The following is a 13545-nucleotide window of genomic DNA, read 5'->3' as shown; positions in this document are numbered from 1 at the left end:
TGATGGTCCCGCAGTGATGGTCCTGCAGTGATGGTCTCACACTGATGGACCCGCAGTGATGTTCCCGCACTGATGGTCCCGCACTGATGGTTCCACACTGATGGTCCCACACTGATGGTCCCGCAGTGATGGTCCTGCAGTGATGGTCTCACACTGATGGACCCGCAGTGATGTTCCCGCACTGATGGTTCCACACTGATGGTCACACACTGATGGTCCCACACTGATGGTCCCGCAGTGATGGTCACACACTGATGGTCCCACACTGATGGTCCCGCACTGATGGTCACACACTGATGGTCACACACTGATGGTCCCGCAGTGATGGTCCCGCACAGATGGTCCCGCAGCGATGGTCCCGCACTGATGGTCTCACACTGATGGTCCCGCAGTGATGGTCCCACACTGATGGTCCCGCAGCGATGGTCCCGCACTGATGGTCTCACACTGATGGTCCCGCAGTGATGGTCCCACACTGATGGTCCCGCAGTGATGGTCACACACTGATGGTCCCGCAGTGATGGTCCCGCAGCGATGGTCCCGCACTGATGGTCTCACACTGATGGTCCCGCAGTGATGGTCACACACTGATGGTCCCACACTGATGGTCCCGCAGCGATGGTCCCGCACTGATGGTCTCACACTGATGGTCCCGCAGTGATGGTCACACACTGATGGTCCCGCAGTGATGGTCCCGCACAGATGGTCCCGCAGCGATGGTCCCGCACTGATGGTCTCACACTGATGGTCCCGCAGTGATGGTCCCACACTGATGGTCCCGCAGTGATGGACCTGCAGTGATTGTCCCGCAGTGATGGTCACACACTGATGGTCCCGCACTGATGGTCACACACTGATGGTCCCGCACTGATGTTCCCGCAGTGATGGTCCCGAACTGATGGTCCCGCACTGATGGTCCCGCAGTGATGGTCGCACACTGATTGTCCCACACTGATGGTCCCGCACTGATGGTCCTGCAGTGATGGTCCCGCATTGATGGTCCCGCAGTGATGGTCACACACTGATGGTCACACACTGATGGTCCCACACTGATGGTCCCGCACTGATGGTCCCGCACTGATGGTCCCGCAGTGATGGTCCCGCAGTGATGGTCCCACACTGCTGGTCCCACACTGATGGTACCGCAGTGATGGTCACACACTGATTGTCACACACTGATGGTCCCGCACCGATGGTCCCACACCGATGGTCCCGCAGTGATGGTCACACACTGATGGTCCCACACTGATGGTCACACACTGATGGTCCCACATTGATGTTCCCACATTGATGGTCCCGCAGTGATGGTCCTGCACTGATGGTCCCGCAGTGATGGTCACACCCTGATAATCCCGCAGTGATGGTCACACACTGATGGTCCCGCACTGATGGTCACACACTGATGGTCCCACACTGATGGTCCCACACTGATGGTCCCGCAGTGATGGTCCCACACTGATGGTCCCGCACTGATGGTCCCGCAGTGATGGTCCCACACTGATGGTCACACACTGATGGTCCCACACTGATGGTCCCGCAGTGATGGTCCCACACTGATGGTCCCGCACTGATGGTCCCGCAGTGATGGTCCCACACTGATGGTCACACACTGATGGTCCCGCACTGATGGTCACACACTGATGGTCCCACACTGATGGTCCCGCACTGATGGTCCCGCAGTGATGGTCCCGCACAGATGGTCCCACACTGATGGTCCCGCAGTGATGGTCCCGCAGTGATGGTCTCACACTGATGGTCCCGCAGTGATGGTCCCACACTGATGGTCCCGCACTGATGGTCACACACTGATGGTCACACACTGATGGTCCCACAGTGATGGTCCCGCAGTGATGGTCACACACTGATGGTCCCGCAGCGATGGTCCCGCACTGATGGTCTCATACTGATGGTCCCGCAGTGATGGTCCCACACTGATGGTCCCGCACTGATGGTCCCGCAGTGATGGTCCCGCACAGATGGTCCCGCAGTGATGGTCCCGCACTGATGGTCCCGCAGTGATGGTCCCGCAGTGATGGTCACACACTGATGGTCCCACACTGATGGTCCCGCAGTGATGGTCAAACACTGATGGTCCCACACTGATGGTCCCGCCCTGATGGTCCCACACTGATGGTCCCACACTGATGGTCATACACTGATGGTGCCGCAGTGATGGTCACACACTGATGGTCACACACTGATGGTCCCGCAGTGATGGTCCCACACTGATGGTCCCACACTGCTGGTCCCACACTGATGGTCCCGCACTGATGGTCACACACTGATGGTCACACACTGATGGTCCCGCAGTGATGGTCCCACACTGATGGTCCCACACTGATGGTCCCACACTGATGGTCCCGCCCTGATGGTCCCACACTGATGGTCCCACACTGATGGTCATACACTGATGGTGCCGCAGTGATGGTCACACACTGATGGTCACACACTGATGGTCCCGCAGTGATGGTCCCACACTGATGGTCCCACACTGCTGGTCCCACACTGATGGTCCCGCACTGATGGTCACACACTGATGGTCACACACTGATGGTCCCGCAGTGATGGTCCCACACTGCTGGTCCCACACTGATGGTCCCGCACTGATGGTCACACACTGATGGTGCCGCACTGATGGTCCCGCATTGATGGTCACACACTGATGGTCCCGCAGTGATGGTCCCACACTGATGGTCCCGCAGTGATGGTCACACACTGATGGTCACACACTGATGGTCCCGCACTGATGGTCCCGCACTGATGGTCCCACACTGATGGTCCCGCACTGATGGTCCCACACTGATGATCCCGCACTGATGGTCCCGCACTGATGGTCACGCACTGATGGTCCCGCACTGATGGTCCCGCACTGATGGTCACGCACTGATGGTCCCGCAGTGATGGTCCTGCAGTGATGGTCTCACACTGATGGTCCCGCAGTGATGGTCCCGCACTGATGGTCACGCACTGATGGTCCCGCAGTGATGGTCCTGCAGTGATGGTCTCACACTGATGGTCCCGCAGTGATGGTCCCGCACTGATGGTCCCGCAGTGATGGTCCTGCAGTGATGGTCTCACACTGATGGTCCCGCAGTGATGGTCCTGCAGTGATGGTCTCACACTGATGGTCCCGCAGTGATGGTCCCACACTGATGGTCCCGCAGTGATGGTCCTGCAGTGATGGTCTCACACTGATGGTCCCGCAGTGATGGTCCTGCAGTGATGGTCTCACACTGATGGTCCCGCAGTGATGGTCCCACACTGATGGTCCCGCAGTGATGGTCCTGCAGTGATGGTCTCACACTGATGGTCCCGCAGTGATGGTCTCACACTGATGGTCCCACACTGATGGTCCCGCACTGATGGTCCCGCAGTGATGTTCCCGCACTGATGGTCCCGCACTGATGGTCCCACACTGATGGTCCCGCAGTGATGGTCCTGCAGTGATGGTCTCACACTGATGGTCTCACACTGATGGTCCCATACTGATGGTCCCGCAGTGATGGTCACACACTGATGGTCCCACACTGATGGTCCCGCACTGATGGTCACACACTGATGGTCACACACTGATGGTCCCACTTTGATGGTCCCGCAGTGATGGTCACACACTGATGGTCCCGCAGTGATGGTCCCACACAGATGGTCCCGCAGCGATGGTCCCGCACTGATGGTCTCACACTGATGGTCCCGCAGTGATGGTCTCACACTGATGGTCCCGCAGTGATGGTCACACACTGATGGTCCCGCAGTGATGGACCTGCAGTGATTGTCCCGCACTGATGGTCACACACTGATGGTCCCACACTGATGGTCCCGCACTGATGGTCACACACTGATGGTCCCGCACTGATGGTCCCACACTGATGGTCCCGCACTGATGGTCCCGCACTGATGGTCCCGCAGTGATGGTCCCGCAGTGATGGTCCCGCACTGATGGTCCCGCAGTGATGGTCGCACACTGATGGTCACACACTGATGGTCCTGCAGAGATGGTCCTGCAGTGATGGTCCCGCATTGATGGTCCCGCAGTGATGGTCCCACACTGATGGTCCCGCACTGATGGTCCCACACTGATGGTCCCACACTGATGGTCCCGCAGAGATGGTCCCACAGTAATGGTCACACACTGATGGTCCCACACTGATGGTCCCACACTGCTGGTCCCACACTGATGGTCCCGCACTGATGGTCCCGCACTGATGGTCCCGCACTGATGGTGCCGCACTGATGGTGCCGCACTGATGGTCCCGCAGTGATGGTCACACACTGATGGTCACACACTGATGGTCCCGCACTGATGGTCCCGCACTGATGGTCCCACACTGATGATCCCGCACTGATGGTCCCGCACTGATGGTCCCGCAGTGATGGTCCCGCAGTGATGGTCCCACACTGATGGTCCCACACTGATGATCCCGCACTGATGGTCTCACACTGATGGTCCCGCAGTGATGGTCCCACACTGATGGTCCCGCAGTGATGGTCCTGCAGTGATGGTCTCACACTGATGGTCCCGCAGTGATGGTCTCACACTGATGGTCCCACACTGATGGTCCCGCACTGATGGTCCCGCAGTGATGTTCCCGCACTGATGGTCCCGCACTGATGGTCCCACACTGATGGTCCCGCAGTGATGGTCCTGCAGTGATGGTCTCACACTGATGGTCTCACACTGATGGTCCCATACTGATGGTCCCGCAGTGATGGTCACACACTGATGGTCCCACACTGATGGTCCCGCACTGATGGTCACACACTGATGGTCACACACTGATGGTCCCACACTGATGGTCCCGCAGTGATGGTCACACACTGATGGTCCCGCAGTGATGGTCCCACACAGATGGTCCCGCAGCGATGGTCCCGCACTGATGGTCTCACACTGATGGTCCCGCAGTGATGGTCCCACACTGATGGTCCCGCAGTGATGGTCACACACTGATGGTCCCGCAGTGATGGACCTGCAGTGATTGTCCAGCACTGATGGTCACACACTGATGGTCCCACACTGATGGTCCCGCACTGATGGTCCCGCACTGATGGTCCCGCACTGATGGTCCCGCACTGATGGTCCCGCAGTGATGGTCCCGCACTGATGGTCCCGCAGTGATGGTCGCACACTGATTGTCCCACACTGATGGTCCCGCACTGATGGTCCCGCAGAGATGGTCCTGCAGTGATGGTCCCGCATTGATGGTCCCGCAGTGATGGTCCCACACTGATGGTCCCGCACTGATGGTCCCACACTGATGGTCCCACACTGATGGTCCCGCAGAGATGGTCCCACAGTAATGGTCACACACTGATGGTCACACACTGATTGTCCCGCACTGATGGTCCCGCAGTGATGGTCCCGCACTGATGGTCCCGCAATGACGGTCACACACTGATGGTCACACACTGATGGTCCCGCACCGATGGTCCCACACTGATGGTCCCGCTGTGATGGTCACACACTGATGGTCCCGCAATGACGGTCACACACTGATGGTCACACACTGATGGTCACACACTGATGGTCCCGCACCGATGGTCCCACACCGATGGTCCCGCAGTGATGGTCACACACCGATGGTCCCGCAGTGATGGTCACACACTGATGGTCCCACACTGATGGTCCCACACTGATGGTCACACACTGATGGTCCCGCAGTGATGGTCCCACACTGATGGTCCCACACTGATGGTCACACACTGATGGTCCCACACTGATGGTCCCACACTGATGGTCACACACTGATGGTCACACACTGATGGTCCCACACTGATGGTCACACACTGATGGTCACACACTGATGATCCCGCACTGATGGTCCCGCACTGATGGTCACGCACTGATGGTCCCGCAGTGATGGTCCTGCAGTGATGGTCTCACACTGATGGACCCGCAGTGATGGTCCCGCACTGATGGTCACGCACTGATGGTCCCGCAGTGATGGTCCTGCAGTGATGGTCTCACACTGATGGTCCCGCAATGATGGTCCTGCAGTGATGGTCTCACACTGATGGTCCTGCAGTGATGGTCTCACACTGATGGTCCCGCAGTGATGGTCTCACACTGATGGACCCGCAGTGATGGTCCCGCAGTGATGGTCCCGCAGTGATGGTCCCGCACTGATGGTCACACACTGATGGTCCCACACTGATGGTCCCGCACTGATGGTCCCGCAGTGATGGTCACACACTGATGGTCCCGCACTGATGGTCCCGCAGTGATGGTCACACACTGATGGTGACACACTGATGGTCACACACTGATGGTGCCGCACTGATGGTCACACACTGATGGTCACACACTAATGGTCCCGCACGGATTGGTCCCGCAGTGATGGTTACACACTGATGATCCCACACTGATGGTCCCGCAGTGATGGTCACACACTGATGGTGCCGCACTGATGGTCACACACTGATGGTCACACACTAATGGTCCCGCACTGATGGTCCCGCACTGATGGTCCCACACTGATGGTCACACACTGATGGTCACACATGATGGTCCCGCACTGATGGTCACACACTGATGGTCCCACACTGATGGTCCCGCACTGATGGTCACACACTGATGGTCACACACTGATGGTCACACATGATGGTCCCGCACTGATGGTCACACACTGATGGTCCCACACTGAGGGTCCCACACTGATGGTCCCACACTGATGGTCACACACTGATGGTCCCACACTGATGGTCCCGCACTGATGGTCCCGCACTGATGGTCCCACACTGATGGTCACACACTGATGGTCACACATGATGGTCCCGCACTGATGGTCACACACTGATGGTCCCACACTGAGGGTCCCACACTGATGGTCCCACACTGATGGTCACACACTGATGGTCCCACACTGATGGTCACACACTGATGGTCCCACACTGATGGTCACACACTGATGGTCACACACTGATGGTCCCACACTGATGGTCACACACTGATGGTCCCGTACCGATGGTCTCACACTGATGGTCCCGCAATGATGGTCCCGCACTGATGGTGCCGCACAGATGGTCCCACACTGATGGTCCCGCACTGATGGTCACACACTGATGGTCCCGCACTGATGGTCACACACTGATGGTCCCACACTGATGGTCCCGCACTGATGGTCACACACTGATGGTCCCACACTGATGGTCCCACACTGATGGTCCCACACTGATGGTCCTACACTGATGGTCACACACTGATGGTCACACACTGATGGTCCCGTACCGATGGTCTCACACTGATGGTCCCGCAATGATGGTCCCGCACTGATGGTCCCGCACTGATGGTCACACACTGATGGTCCCGCAGTGATGGTCACACACTGATGGTCACACACTGATGGTCACACACTGATGGTCCCGCACTGATGGTCACACACTGATGGTCACACACTGATGGTCCCTCACTGATGGTCTCGCACTGATGGTGCCGCACTGATGGTCACACACTGATGGTCACACACTGATGGTCACACACTGATGGTGCCACACTGATGGTGCCGCACTGATGGTCACACACTGATGGTCCCACACTGATGGTCCCACACTGATGGTCACACACTGATGGTCCCACACTGATGGTCCCACACTGATGGTCCCGCACTGATGGTGACACACTGATGGTCCCACACTGATGGTCCCACACTGATGGTGCCACACTGATGGTCCCGCACTGATGGTCACACACTGATGGTCCCACACTGATGGTCCCACACTGATGGTCACACACTGATGGTCCCACACTGATGGTCCCACACTGATGGTCCCGCACTGATGGTGACACACTGATGGTCCCACACTGATGGTCCCACACTGATGGTCACACACTGATGGTCCCACACTGATGGTCCCACACTGATGGTCACACACTGATGGTCCCACACTGATGGTCACACACTGATGGTCCCACACTGATGGTCACACACTGATGGTCCCACACTGATGGTCCCACACTGATGGTCCCACACTGATGGTCCCGCACTGATGGTGACACACTGATGGTCCCACACTGATGGTCACACACTGATGGTCCCACACTGATGGTCCCACACTGATGGTCCCACACTGATGGTCCCACACTGATGGTCACACACTGATGGTCCCACACTGATGGTCCCACACTGATGGTCCCGCACTGATGGTGACACACTGATGGTCCCACACTGATGGTCCCACACTGATGGTCCCACACTGATGGTCCCACACTGATGGTCACACACTGATGGTCCCACACTGATGGTCCCACACTGATGGTCCCGCACTGATGGTGACACACTGATGGTCCCACACTGATGGTCCCACACTGATGGTCCCACACTGATGGTCCCACACTGATGGTCACACACTGATGGTCCCACACTGATGGTCCCACACTGATGGTCCCGCACTGATGGTCACACACTGATGGTCCTACACTGATGGTCCCACACTGATGGTGACACACTGATGGTCCCGCACTGATGGTCCCACACTGATGGTGACACACTGATGGTCCCACACTGATGGTCACACACTGATGGTCACACACTGATGGTCACACACTGATGGTCACACACTGATGGTCCCACACTGATGGTGACACACTGATGGTCCCACACTGATGGTCACACACTGATGGTCACACACTGATGGTCCCACACTGATGGTCCCACACTGATGGTCACACACTGATGGTCCCACACTGAGGGTCCCACACTGATGGTCCCACACTGATGGTCACACACTGATGGTCCCACACTGATGGTCCCACACTGATGGTCACACACTGATGGTCACACACTGATGGTCCCACACTGATGGTCACACACTGATGGTCCCGCACTGATGGTCACACACTGATGGTCACACACTGATGGTCCCGCACTGATGGTCACACACTGATGGTCACACACTGATGGTCCCACACTGATGGTCCCGCACTGATGGTCACACACTGATGGTCACACACTGATGGTCACACACTGATGGTCACGCACTGATGGTCACACACTGATGGTGCGGCACTGATTGTGCCACACTGAGGGTCACACACTGATGGTCCCACACTGTGCGGTCCCTGTCCTGGGAATGTTTGATGGGTGGGACAGTGTAGAGGGAGCTTTACTCTATATCTAACCCAGTGCTGTCCCTGTCCCTGGGAGGGTTTGATGGGGAGGCAGTGTAGAGTGAGCTTTACTCTGTATCTAACCCCGTGCTGTCCCTGTCCTGGGAATGTTTGATGGTGGGACAGTGTAGAGGGAGCTTTACTCTGTATGTAACCCCATGCTGTCCCTGTCCCTAGGAGTGTTTGATTGGGGGGACAGTGTAGAGGGAACTTTACTCTGTATCTAACCCCGTGCTGATCCTGTCCTGGGAGGGTTTGATAGGGGCAGTATAGAGGGAGCTTTACTCTTTATCTAAGCTCATGCTGTTCCTGTCCTGGGAGTGTTTGATGGGGTCAGTGTAGAGGGAGCTTTACTCTGTATCTAACCCCGTTCTGTCCCTGTCCCGGGAGTGTCCGATGGGGGGGACAGTGTAGAGGCAGCTTTACTCTGTATCTAACCCCATGCTGTCCCTGTCTTGGGAGTGTTTGATGGGGACATGGTAGAGGGAGCTTTACTCTGTATCTAACCCCGTGCTGTCCCTGTCCCTGGGAGTATTTGATGGGGGACAGTGTAGAGGGAACTTTACTCTGTATCTAACCTTGTGCTGTCCCTATCCTGGGAGTGTTTGATGGGGGGACAGTGTAGAGGGAGCTTTACTCTGTATCTAACCCCGTTCTGTCCCTGTCCTGGGAATGTGTGATGGGGGACAGTGTAGAAGAAGCTTTATTCTGTATCTAACCCCGTGCTGTCCCTGACCATGGGAGTGTTTGATGGGGGACAGTGTAGAGGGAACTTTACTCTGTATCTAACCCCGTGCTGTCCCTGTCCCTGGGAGTATTTGATGGGGGGGACAGTATAGAGGGAGCTTTACTCTGTATCTAAACCCGTGCTGTCCCTGTTCTGGGAGTGTGTTATGGGGGACAGTGTAGAGGGAGCTTTACTCTGTACCTAAACCCGTGCTGTCCCTGTTCTGGGAATGTTTGATGGTGGGACAGTGTAGAGGGAGCTTTACTCTGTATCTAACGCCGTGTTGTCACTGTCCTGGGAATGTTTGATGGGGGGGACAGTGTAGAAGGAATTTTATTCTGTATCTATCCCCGTGCTGTCCCTGTCCCTGGGAGTGTTTGATGGGGGGGACAGTATAGAGGGAGCTTTACTCTGTATGTAACCCCGTGCTGTCCCTGTCCTGGGAGGGTTTGATGGGGGGCAGTGTAGAGGGAGCTTTACTCTGTATCTAACCCCGTGCTGTCCCTATCCTGGGAATGTTTGATGGGGGACAGTGTAGAGGCAGCTTTACTCTATATCTAACCCCGTGCTGTCCCTGTCCTGGGAGGGTTTGATGGGGGACAGTGTAGAGGGACCTTTACTCTGTATCTGACCCCCTGCTGTCCCTGACCCTGGGAGTGTTTGAGTGTTTGTGGGGAGAGTGTAGAGGGAGCTTTACTCTGTATCTAACCCCATGCTGTCCCTGTCCTGGGAGTGTCTGTTGGGAACAGTGCAGAGGAAGCTTTACTCTTTATCTAACCCCATTCTGTCCCTGTCCTGGGAGTGTGTTATGGGGGACAGTGTAGAGGGAGCTTTACTCTGTACCTAAACCCGTGCTGTCCCTGTTCTGGGAATGTTTGATGGTGGGACAGTGTAGAGAGGGCTTTACTCTGTATCTAACGCCGTGTTGTCACTGTCCTGGGAATGTTTGATGGGGGGGACAGTGTAGAGGGAGCTTTACTCTGTATCTAACCCCATGCTGTCCCTGTCCTGGGAATGTTTGATGATGGGACAGTGTAGAGGGAGCTTTACTCTGTATCTAACCCCGTTCTGTCCCTGTCCTGGGAGTGTCTGATGGGGACATGGTAGAGGGAGCTTTACTCTGTACCTAAACCCGTGCTGTCCCTGTTCTGGGAATGTTAGATGGTGGGACAGTGTAGAGGGAGCTTTACTCTGTATCTAACCCCGTGCTGTCACAGTCCTGGGAGGGTTTGATGGGGGGGCAGTGTAGAGGGAGCTTTACTTTGTATCTAACCCCGTGCTGTCCCTGTCCTGGGAGGGTTTGATGGGGGGCAGTGTAGAGGGACCTTTACTCTGTATCTAACCCCCTGCTGTCCCTGTCCCTGGGAGTGTTTGAGTGTTTGTGGGGAGAGTGTAGAGGGAGCTTTACTCTGTATAAAACCCCATGCTGTCCCTGTCCTGGGAGTGTCTGTTGGGAACAGTGTAGAAGGAGCTTTACTCTTTATCTAACCCCATGCTGTCCCTGTCCTGGGAGTGTGTTATGGGGGACAGTGTAGAGGGAGCTTTACTCTGTACCTAAACCCATGCTGTCCCTGTCCTGGGAATGTTTGATGGTGGGACAGTGTAGAGGGAGCGCTACTCTGTATCTAACGCCGTGTTGTCACTGTCCTGGGAATGTTTGATGGGGGACAGTGTAGAGGGAGCTTTACTCTGTATCTAACCCCATGCTGTCCCTGTCCTGGGAATGTTTGATGATGGGACAGTGTAGAGAGAGCTTTACTCTGTATCTAACCCCGTTCTGTCCCTGTCCTGGGAGTGTCTGATGGGGACATGGTAGAGGGAGCTTTACTCTGTACCTAAACCCGTGCTGTCCCTGTTCTGGGAATGTTTGATGGTGGGACAGTGTAGAGGGAGCTTTACTCTGTATCTAACCCCGTGCTGTCACAGTCCTGGGAGGGTTTGATGGGGGGCAGTGTAGAGGGAGCTTTAATCTGTATCTAACCCCATGCGGTCCCTGTCCTGGGAGTGTCTGATGGGGGACAGTGTAGAGAGAGCTTTACTCTGTATCTAACCCCATGCTGTCCCTGTCTTGGGAGTGTCTGATGGGGACATGGTAGAGGGAGCTTTACTCTGTATCTAACCCCGTGCTGTCCCTGTCCTGGGAGGGTTTAATGGGGCGGACAGTGTAAGGGAGCTTTACTCTCTATCTAACCCAGTGCTGTCCCTGTCCTGGGAGTGTGCAATGGGGGACAGTGTAGAGGGAGCTTTACTCTGTATCTAACCCCGTGCTGTCCCTGTGCTGGGAATGTTTGATGGGTGGGACAGTGTAGAGGGAGCTTTACTCTATATCTAACCCAGTACTGTCCCTGTACCTGGGAAGGTTTAATGGGGGAGCAGTGTAGAGTGAGCTTTACTCTGTATCTAACTCCGTGCTGTCTCTGTCCTGGGCATGTTTGATGGGGGTGACAGTGTAGAGGGCGCTTTACTCTGTATCTAACCCCGTTCTGATCCTGTCCTGGGAGGGTTTGATGGGGGCAGTGTAGAGGGAACTTTACTCTGAATCTAACCTCATGCTGTCCCTGTCCTGGGAGGGTTAGATGGGGTCAGTGTAGAGGCAGCTTTACTCTGTATCTAACCCCGTGCTGTCCCTGTCCCGGGAGTGTCTGATAGGGGGACAGTGTAGAAGGAGCTTTACTCTGTATCTAACCCCATGCTGTCCCTGTCTTGGGAGTGTCTGATGGGGACAGTGTAGAGGGAGCTTTACTCTGTATGTAACCCCGTGCTGTCCCTGTCTGGGAATGTTTGGTGGGGGACAGTGCAGAGGGAGCTTTACTCTGTATCTAACCCTGTGCTGTCCCTGTCCTGTCAGTGTTTGATGGGGGACAGTGTAGAGGGAACTTTACTCTGTATCTAACCCCATGCTGTCCCTGTCCTGGGAATGTTTGATGGTGGGACAGTGTAGAGGGAACTTTACTCTGTATCTAACCCCGTGCTGTCCCTGTCCTGGGAGGGTTTGATGGGGGACAGTGTAGAGGGAACTTTACTCTGTATCTAACCCCATGCTGTCCCTGTCCTGGGAGGATTTGATGGGGGACAGTGTCGAGGGAGCTTTACTCTGTATCTAACCCCGTGCTGTCCCTGTCCCTGGGAGTGTTTTTGGGGAGAGTGTAGAGAGAGCTTTACTCTGTATCTAACCCCGTGCTGTCCCTGTCCCTGGGAGTGTTTGTGGGGAGAGTGTAGAGAGAGCTTTACTCTGTATCTAACCCCATGCTGTCCCTGTTCTGGGAGTGTTTGATGGGGTCAGTGTAGAGGGAGCTGTACTCTGTATCTAACCCCATGCTGTCCCTGTTCTGGGAGTGTTTGATGGGGAAAATATAAAGGGAGCTTTACTCTGTATCTAACCCCGTGCTGTCCCTGTCCTGGGAGTGTTTGATGGGGGACAGTGTAGAGGGAGCTTTACTCTGTATCTAACCCCGTGCTGTCCCTGTTTGATGGGGGGACAGTTCACTTTTCCTGATTGAGTGGCCTTTGCCACCATACGTGTTGTGGGCGGCACAGTGGCTCAGTGGTTAGCACTGCTGCCTCTCAGCGCCAGAGACCCTGGTTCAATTCCCACCTCATGCGACTGACTGTGTGGAGTTTGCACATTCTCCCTGTGTCTGCGTGGGTTTCCTCCGGGTGCTCTGGTTTCCTCCCACAGTCGCAAAGATGTGCAGGTCAGGTGAATTGGCCATGGGAA

General features: G+C 55.9%; 1 protein-coding gene across 1 annotated transcript in view; it reads left to right on the top strand.

Annotated features, from left to right (window-relative positions):
• The window catches only part of LOC122546366 (polyamine-transporting ATPase 13A3-like), a 263479-nt gene that overhangs the window by 135417 nt on the left and 114517 nt on the right, over positions 1-13545 (top strand). The gene's annotated exons all lie outside the window — the stretch shown is intronic.

This window comes from Chiloscyllium plagiosum, unplaced genomic scaffold, assembly GCF_037043375.1.
Source record: "Chiloscyllium plagiosum isolate Xiang-an unplaced genomic scaffold, Cpla_swu_hap1 HiC_scaffold_44, whole genome shotgun sequence".
NCBI classification, from domain to species: domain Eukaryota; kingdom Metazoa; phylum Chordata; class Chondrichthyes; order Orectolobiformes; family Hemiscylliidae; genus Chiloscyllium; species Chiloscyllium plagiosum.
Note: the sequence above shows the minus strand (reverse complement) of the source record. Positions and strands in the feature narration are given on the sequence as shown.